Raw genomic sequence first — 8,200 nt, 5'->3', positions numbered from 1 at the left:
ATAAGAGTACATCTCAAAAGTATTAAAATAACAAAACATAAAGAAAACTCTAAAACCCCTGAAGGAATTCTGAGAGAGATCTTCAGTCATGGGATAGTTCCGACTTTTGGGATGGATCATCTGGCTTCCTTCAAGTAATTCCTGGCATGTGGTTCTGTATTCCAGAAAAATTCTAGAAAAGGCCCCCTTTCTAGGTCATACTTAGGGTGTTTATATAGGCTTTGGATTGACTTTCTTCCTCCTTAAGTACTCTTTTCTGTGTAAAATACAACTTTTTGAAAAAGGGACACGCCCATATGCCACGGCTGTGTGACGTGTTTGCCAGGCCGTGTTCGATCCGTTAAATTGCACACGGCCGTGTGGGTCAATGGCCAGGCCGTGTGAATCGTGAGAGCCTTGGCGTGTGAGCAGTCTGTGTGGCAAGGCTTAGCCCGTGTGACTTCTCGATTTGGTCCATTTTGTCCCTTTTTAGCTTGTTTTTGGCTCCTTTTGACTCTTGGTGCTCTCCTGAGTACAAAACATGAAATAACCGGATTAAGAGCACCAAAATCCACAAATCTAATAGTAAACATCCATAAATATGCTAAGTATTTGGGGTAAAACTATGTATAATTTGGCGTTTATCAAATACCCCCACACTTAAGCATTTGCTTGTCCTCAAGCAAAACTCTCATTTACTGCTAGAATTTATTCCTCTCAATCACATAACCATTACTGATAATGTTACAAGTTATTACACAGAAAATCATACAGTGAGAATTCAACTATAGGGGCATTAAAAACCTCAAACAATCTAAATCGAATATTTTGATAATAAAATCATAAGTAATCTCCTTCCTCTAAGTAATTAACTTTAGTCCTAAATATACAAGAGATGACATCCGCACTAAAGATTCACTCAAATCACTCAAAGTGTTTAAGGTTGAAGATTAAGCACTCGATTGTCTAACATGAGAAGTTATTACCATAGGCTTGCATGAAAATCAAATCTCCACCACTTGTAAATGATATGATACACTAATCAAAAGGTCTTTGCATGGTTGTAACGGGGTTTAGGTTATAGGTATGGACACCAGCTGAAGAGACAAAGGTTAGAATCGAGATAATTTCAATATATTACCCCACTATCAAAAACTTAATTACTGAACCACAAACAAATATCTAGAACTATATTACATGAGCTCATGACAACTTTAGCTTGCTGAGAATTACAATAATAATACTGAGTTTTTTTTTAAGAACAAATCAAGTCAATACAATATAGAAATCATAGTTCATGATTCAGTAACAAAAAATGGTGAACATAGTGAGGTAATAGTATTAAATTTAATCTTGATAAAAAAAAGAAGGTAAATTAAGTAAGAGGATTTCAAAAATAATAGGTTAATGGGTTAATGATGAAGGTTAATCAATAAAAAAAAGTTAGTAGGCTCAAAGGGGGTTCACTAAGGGTTTAACTATGTGGGAAGGCTTTTTATGGAGTAAATAGGTTAAATCCTAAGTGCTTTTATCATCTCAGTATATCAAATCATACGTGTGATCTCGACATGTATAATCGAAGCAAATTTTAGAATAACAATTCAATGTTGACACACTCAAACCACAAAAGAAGTGAGCAAGAAAGAAAGCTATATGCTAAAAAGGCTCAAAAATCTCACCAAAAATTTAGGTTTTTGATGTCATTCCTGTATACTTAAGATTTTAAGATAATACCTCAATTTAGGAAAATAGTCTAAAAATCTTAGTTCTCAAAATATCATCTTATCATGCTCGATTCTCTAATGTCCTATAATCAAATAATCATGCATAATTCTCATGGTCTAATTCATGACATATAAACAATAATTATAGATCAACCAGAATTCATTCGATCAAGATTATGAGAAAATCACTTAAGCACAAGACCAAATTCAAGGATTTAAGAATAATACAAAAAGTTAGGTTTCATGTTTACCCCCTCACACTTAAGATGTACATTGCCCTCAATGTACAAATATAGATCACTCAAAATAAAGAAAATCATAAGAGAAAAGGAGGTGAAACTCCCTGTTATATGGATGCGAAGCTTGATTCTGAGGCTGGAGTGTTTGGGGAAAGTAGTAGCTGCCATTATTCTTGGCTAGATGAAGAAATTGGGTCGTTAAACATGGCATTAGTTTTGTATTGTTCCCTATTTGTTTCCTCAGTCCGTAAAATATTCCTAGCAGCTTTGCTTGGAAGTCTGTAGAATCATGAAGAGCTTCTTAAGAGTTGGTATGGAAGAGAGCGTAGTGGGATTACTTGTTAGAAATACTAGAAAAATGAAGAAAGTAAAATTTACTAATATAAATATGTCTTTCAAAAGAAAATAAAAAAAAGAAAAAGAAGAATAAAAAGATAAGAGGATTCAATGATCCTCGTCAGTGGGGCCCTCAGGTGGTGGCGTTGGAGTGGCGATGTAGAAGTGCTGCCACAGCTGCTGCATCATGGCCTGCATGTTGTCCATTTGTCTATCATGTTGCCGATCTCGCTCGTGAATCATTTCGAACTATGTAGTGCAATACTACTCGAAGTGAGCGAGTCGGTCGGAAATGTGTGCCAATGAAGTAGCCGCATGAACTGGTCGGTCCCTAGGTGGCGTGGTCGAAGGCTCATTGTGCTGTGGGGGAACATCATCAGGAATTTCCTCAAGATCCTCCTCGTCTATGGCATGAGTGAGACAGTACTGAGGAGGATTGGTCCCATGTAGGCGCTCGATCATCCTCATGTGTAACATAGTCGTGATGCCCTGTGGGGATGTCTGACCTATCAGTGTAAGCGCGGATGACTGGGCCACGGTGTTGAGAAGGCCGAAATGTCTGGCAAGGCGCGTCACGTAGGGCCGATAGAGATTACTCCCTTCCGATATTGCTCGGTCTAATGGTGAATGGCGAAGGCGATGATGTATGCCAAGTCAGTCACGTGTGCATTCACCATGCACCATAAATAGTATGCGTCGTTGGTGTTGACAACGCCGGTGCTTTCTCTCCTTCCGGCCAAGGTGTGTGCCAATATGGCATGGAGATATCGTAGGGAAGGGGGGAGAGCTGAGGCCTTTGAGCGGTTGGGGTCGTAGGTGGAAGAGAGTGGTGCCAAAGCCTTCCAGCACAAGGAGGGAGAAATGTGGGTATTGTATGGTAATGTATTCATGTCCTCCTCCTCCATAAACTTATCAGTGTAAAGTCCCAGAGCGACTCCAAACTCTGGGACACTCATCGCGCGAACTAGACCGCCTAATCAGAAATGAATGGTGCCTGGATCTTCATTGTTCCTCATCACCACTTGTAAATGAAAAGTAGAGCATAATTCTAAGGTTAGCTCTAAATAAGTGGGCTCGGTAATAGCAAAGAACTATTCCTATGGGTCTATGGACAGGAGAGAGCGGATGGCATCATTAGTGGACTTGCTTTCAAAGACCTCACCATTGCAAATGACACAGTAGTGAGGGTCATGCGCATAGTATCTGAAATAGCTCCTCCTGCGATGCTTGTGGAAACTCAAGGAATGGGTGCCAGACTTCAGCTGTAGCATGTATCGAAGAAGAACCCGGTTCCCTACGTCTTTTTGAGGATGAGACCGCGGCCTTCTTGCCTCTCGATGATGACATAATGGACCAAAATTGCTGTAAGGCGGCGCACGGGTGTGTTGATGGCGAGCAAGGGCATGGGGCGTGAGTGTACAGCTGTGTGGAGGAAAAATAGAGGGAAAAGAGAGGGGAAAGTGATGATTGATGCAGGGGGAATGGATTTGAGGGTGGTTTAAAGGTTGGGGAAGTGAGAATCTGGGGAATAGTAGCCGGAATAGGGATTAGGGAGTGGGGAAGGGTAGAGTTCGGCTAGGGTTTTGAAAGGAAGAAGAAGATGAACAGTGGTTTGCTTATATAGGGAGGGTCACACGGCCTAGGGCCATGCCCGTGTACTTTGAGGGTAAGCCCGTGTTTTTCAAATTTTGCGATTTAAGTCGTGTCTGGCTACTATCCCACGCTTGTGTGTCTTGGGCATGTGTGGCATACAGCCATGTCGCACGGCCGTGCCTAGCTTTGTTCGCTTCTCCCACGCCCGTGTGTTAGGGTACCACGCTCGTGTATTGTTGTCCACGGCTTAACGGCACGGATGTGTCTCTTCCCCTGTTTTGCCATGGCTTTAGGCACGCTCGTGTGCCTGGCCGTGTGTGCTAAAAAACTTTGCAATTCAAAGATAAAGTTAATAATTCAAAGTGTTAGAAACTAAAAATAAAGAAATCAAAATATGTAAGTGCTCGGGTTGCCTCCCGAGAAGCGCTTATTTATAATCTAAGCTCGACTTACCTCTCTAGTGGATGGTTAGGGTGGTTTGAGGAGTTCGTACTCCTCATTCCTGTTATTAGCCTTGAAAAATAAGGTTTTAAACGGGTATTGTTTACCTAAAAGTGCGGAACTTGGGGTGACTTACCTCAACCGTACCGAATGGAAAAATACTAAGTACCGTAAGAGGGGTTTCTTCATTCGGGTTGGTATTAACAATGTGAGGGTCCGTGGCATCTAGTAAGACTTTATCTCCAACCTTAAGTAAATTTAAGGAGGTATCGAGCTCATTTTGACATAATTTTGGTTTATCGTGTGTTCTCAGTTTATGTGCTCGCCATTTATCTAGCTACTCTATTTGAAGACTTCATTCCTTATGAGTGTCTTTGCTCTCTACATGATAATAGTGCACTGTCTCTGTTGTCTTGGTTCGAGGAGGTTCCTGCAAGGACGATTGGATATTAGTTTTATTATCGACAGGTTTTATAGCATTATCTTGAGGTTTAGAGGTTTTGACTGAGTTGCGTGCTTGGAGTGTTACTACGTCATCACCTGCACGAAGTGTTAGCTCTCCTGTGCCTACATTAATAATGGTTCTGGCAGTTGCTAAAAAGGGTCGTCCTAAAATTAAAGGTACCTCATTATCCTCATCCATATCTAAAACGACAAAGTCTACTAGGTAAATAAATTTATCAATTTTAACGAGAACATCTTCAATAATACCCTTAGGAAATCTAACTGTTTTTTCAGCCAATTGTATGCTCATCCTAGTTTGTTTGGGTTTACCGAGACCTAGTCATTTAAACATTTTATACGGCATGACATTTATACTTCCCCCTAGATCAGCTAAAGCATTATTCACAGATAAACTACCAATTAAGCAAGGAATTGTAAAACTCCCTGGATTTTCAATTTGTTAGGTAGCTTATTCTTTAGAATAGCTGAGCAGACTGCATTGAGTTCCACATACGATGTAGTGTCTAATTTTCTTTTATTGGTCAGAAGTTCCTTTAAGAATTTTGCTGAGTTGGGCATCTACGAAAGAACTTCAATAAAGGGTAAGTTAATATGTAATTTCTTTAAGAGTTTGAAAAACTTACCAAATTGTTCTTCTGTTCTGTCTTTCGTCATCACTTTAGGATATGGCACACGAGGTTCGTAATACGTACTTACCTGTTTAGGATCATCATCGTTTACCTCTTCTCGCCCTTTGTTCATCGCGTTGTCTTGCTGTAATTCTGGCTCAGGTGCAATGAATCCTTCCTTATCTTGAGTACTAATTGCATTGAGGTGTTCCCTTGGATTAGGTTCAGTATTACTTGGTAAGCTACCTTGTGGTCATTCGGAGATTAGTTTGGATAGCTAGCCTATCTGAGTTTCGAGTCCTTGGATCGATGCATGTTGATTCTTAAGTGATGTCTCGGTATTTTGGAAACGGGTTTCTGACACCGAGATGAATTTAGAAAGTATCTCTTCAAGGTTTGGTTTCTTCTCTTGTTGATAAGGTGGCTGTTGAAAACCCTGAGGATGTTGTGGCTTTTGATTCCCTTGACCACGCCAGGAGAAATTTGGGTGGTTCCTCCAACCTGCATTATAAGTATTACTGTATGGGTTATTTTGAGATCGAAAGTTATTGTTACCCATATAGTTGACTTGTTCTTCTTCAGTTGTAAGATTGAAGGATTGGTATTCTATATGCACACCTCCGCCACTTGAGTCACACCTCATTACTGGATGTACCTGCGTAGAACCAAGTAAACTGTTAATCTTTTTATTGAGAAGTTCTACCTGATTAGAGAGCATGGTGACCGAATCGATGTTATAAACCTCGGCTGTTTTCATTGGCTTTTTCCTCATAACTTGCCACTGATAGTTATTCAGTGACATCTCCTCTATAAATTCATAGGTATCTTCTGGTGTTTTATTATTGATAGTTCCTCCAGCAGCTGCGTCAACCATTTGCTGAGTCGAGGGATTCAGACCATTGTGGAATGTTTGTACTTGCAGCCAAAGCGGTAACCCATAGTGAGGGTACCTTCTCAGTAAGTCCTTGTATCTCTCCCATGCATCGTAAAGTGTTTCTAAATCCATCTGCACAAAAGAAGAGATATCATTACGTAATTTAGCCGTTTTAGCCGGCAGAAAATATTTTAGTAAAAATTTCTCGGTCATTTGTTCCCAAGTAGTGATAGACCATCGTGGTAACGAGTTCAACTACTACTTAGCTTTGTTTCTCAGTGAAAAGGGGAACAACCGAAGACGTATGGCATCATCAGAAACGCCATTGATTTTAAATGTATCGCAAAATTCCAGAAAGTTCGCTAAGTGAGCGTTGGGATCTTCATCCTACAAACCATCAAACTGAACGAATTGATGTATCATCTAAATAGTGTTAGGTTTTAATTCAAAAGTATTTGCAGCTACAGCAAGTCTAACTATGCTAGATTCAGTTCCTATTAAAGAAGGTTTAGCAAAATCATACATAGTACGTGGAGTAGGATTTTGATTAGCTGCAATTGCAGGAGGTAGCTGATTGCCTTGGTTTTCAGCCATCTCATCGGTCGGAGGTTGAGTATTGTCTTCTTGCTCGTTCTCCGTGTATCTTAGGCTGTGCCTTATTTCTCTTTGATTTTTTCGAATTGTACGATCGATTTCTTCGTCAAAAAGTAATGGTCCCGACGGGTTTCTTCTAGTCATAAACTATAAAAACCTGCTAAGAGAGAGAAAAAGTAAATTAATAAATAATAAAATAAAATAAAATTGCAAGAAAAATAAATGGCTAAAGTAATAAAAATTTAGCGTTCCTAATATTTCAGTTCCTCGGAAACGGCGCCAAAAACTTGATCACGTGATTCGTAACAAGTAATAAATATTTATAATGAAGATCAAACCTAGACTAACTATTATCACAACGAAAAGGCAAGCGCATCTATCAAACAATAGTATAGTAATGGAAAGATCGGGATATCGTACCCAAGGGAACCAAAAGTACTAGTAATAACTATCTTTTTATTATCTAACCTAGAAATAAAGAGAGGTTGTTTATTAAACTAATTAACTAAACTAATTAACTAATTAAACTAAAGTAAAGAGAAAAGTTGGAAAAAGACTTGAAGAAAATTAATTTGATAAAGATGACACCCAAGGAGGAATCCACCTAGATTTCACTTGTTATCTGACTCTGAACTAGACGATTTATTCACTTGACTTGATCCGTGAGACTCCTTAACCTATGTTATTATCCCTTTCGAGACTAATAACGTCTAACCCTCAGTTGAATTAATCAAAATTTCTTTCTTAATTAAAACCCTAGGGAAGCAGTAAATCACTCTATGGACTCCCATATTAGGTTTCAACCTAATTCGGTAAAATCTCATAACCCTATTTCTACGCGTTCGACCAACTCCGCGTAATTATGCCAAATCTACTCTTAGACAAGGACTTTTGCTCCTCTGCATAAGCACATCAAATCATGAATTAATACCCGGGATATTAACTCAAGCATTAAGAACACATAATTAAGAACAAATTAAGTATTTATCATACAGTTCAGATAATAATAACAAGATCCATCATAGGTTTCAACCCCCTTAGGTATCTAAGGGTTTTAGTTCATAATAAGATAAGAGTACATCTCAAAAGTATAAAAATAACAAAACATAAAGAAAACTCTAAAACCCTTGAAGGAATTCTGAGAGAGATAGCTCTGGTTTTTGGGATGGATCATCTGGCTTCCTTCAAGTAATTCCTGGCGTGTGGTTCTGTATTCCAGAAAAGTTCTGGAAAAGGCCCCTTTTCTAGGTCATACTTAGGGTGTTTATATAGGCTTTGGATTGGTTTTCTTCCTCCCTAAGTACCCTTTTCCGTGTAAAATACAACTCTTTGAAAAAGGGACACGCC

At 39.2% G+C, this 8,200-nt stretch overlaps 1 non-coding gene across 1 annotated transcript; it reads left to right on the top strand.

Annotated features, from left to right (window-relative positions):
- Positions 1–6,317: 6,317 nt before the first annotated feature.
- On the top strand, positions 6,318–6,424 carry LOC128294408 (small nucleolar RNA R71). The gene has a single exon (XR_008284720.1). It is a non-coding gene; the product is annotated as a small nucleolar RNA R71 (small nucleolar RNA).
- The last annotated feature ends 1,776 nt before the right edge of the window (positions 6,425–8,200 follow it).

This window comes from Gossypium arboreum, chromosome 6, assembly GCF_025698485.1.
Source record: "Gossypium arboreum isolate Shixiya-1 chromosome 6, ASM2569848v2, whole genome shotgun sequence".
Taxonomy (NCBI): domain Eukaryota; kingdom Viridiplantae; phylum Streptophyta; class Magnoliopsida; order Malvales; family Malvaceae; genus Gossypium; species Gossypium arboreum.
This window is presented reverse-complemented; position numbering and strand designations above follow the sequence as displayed.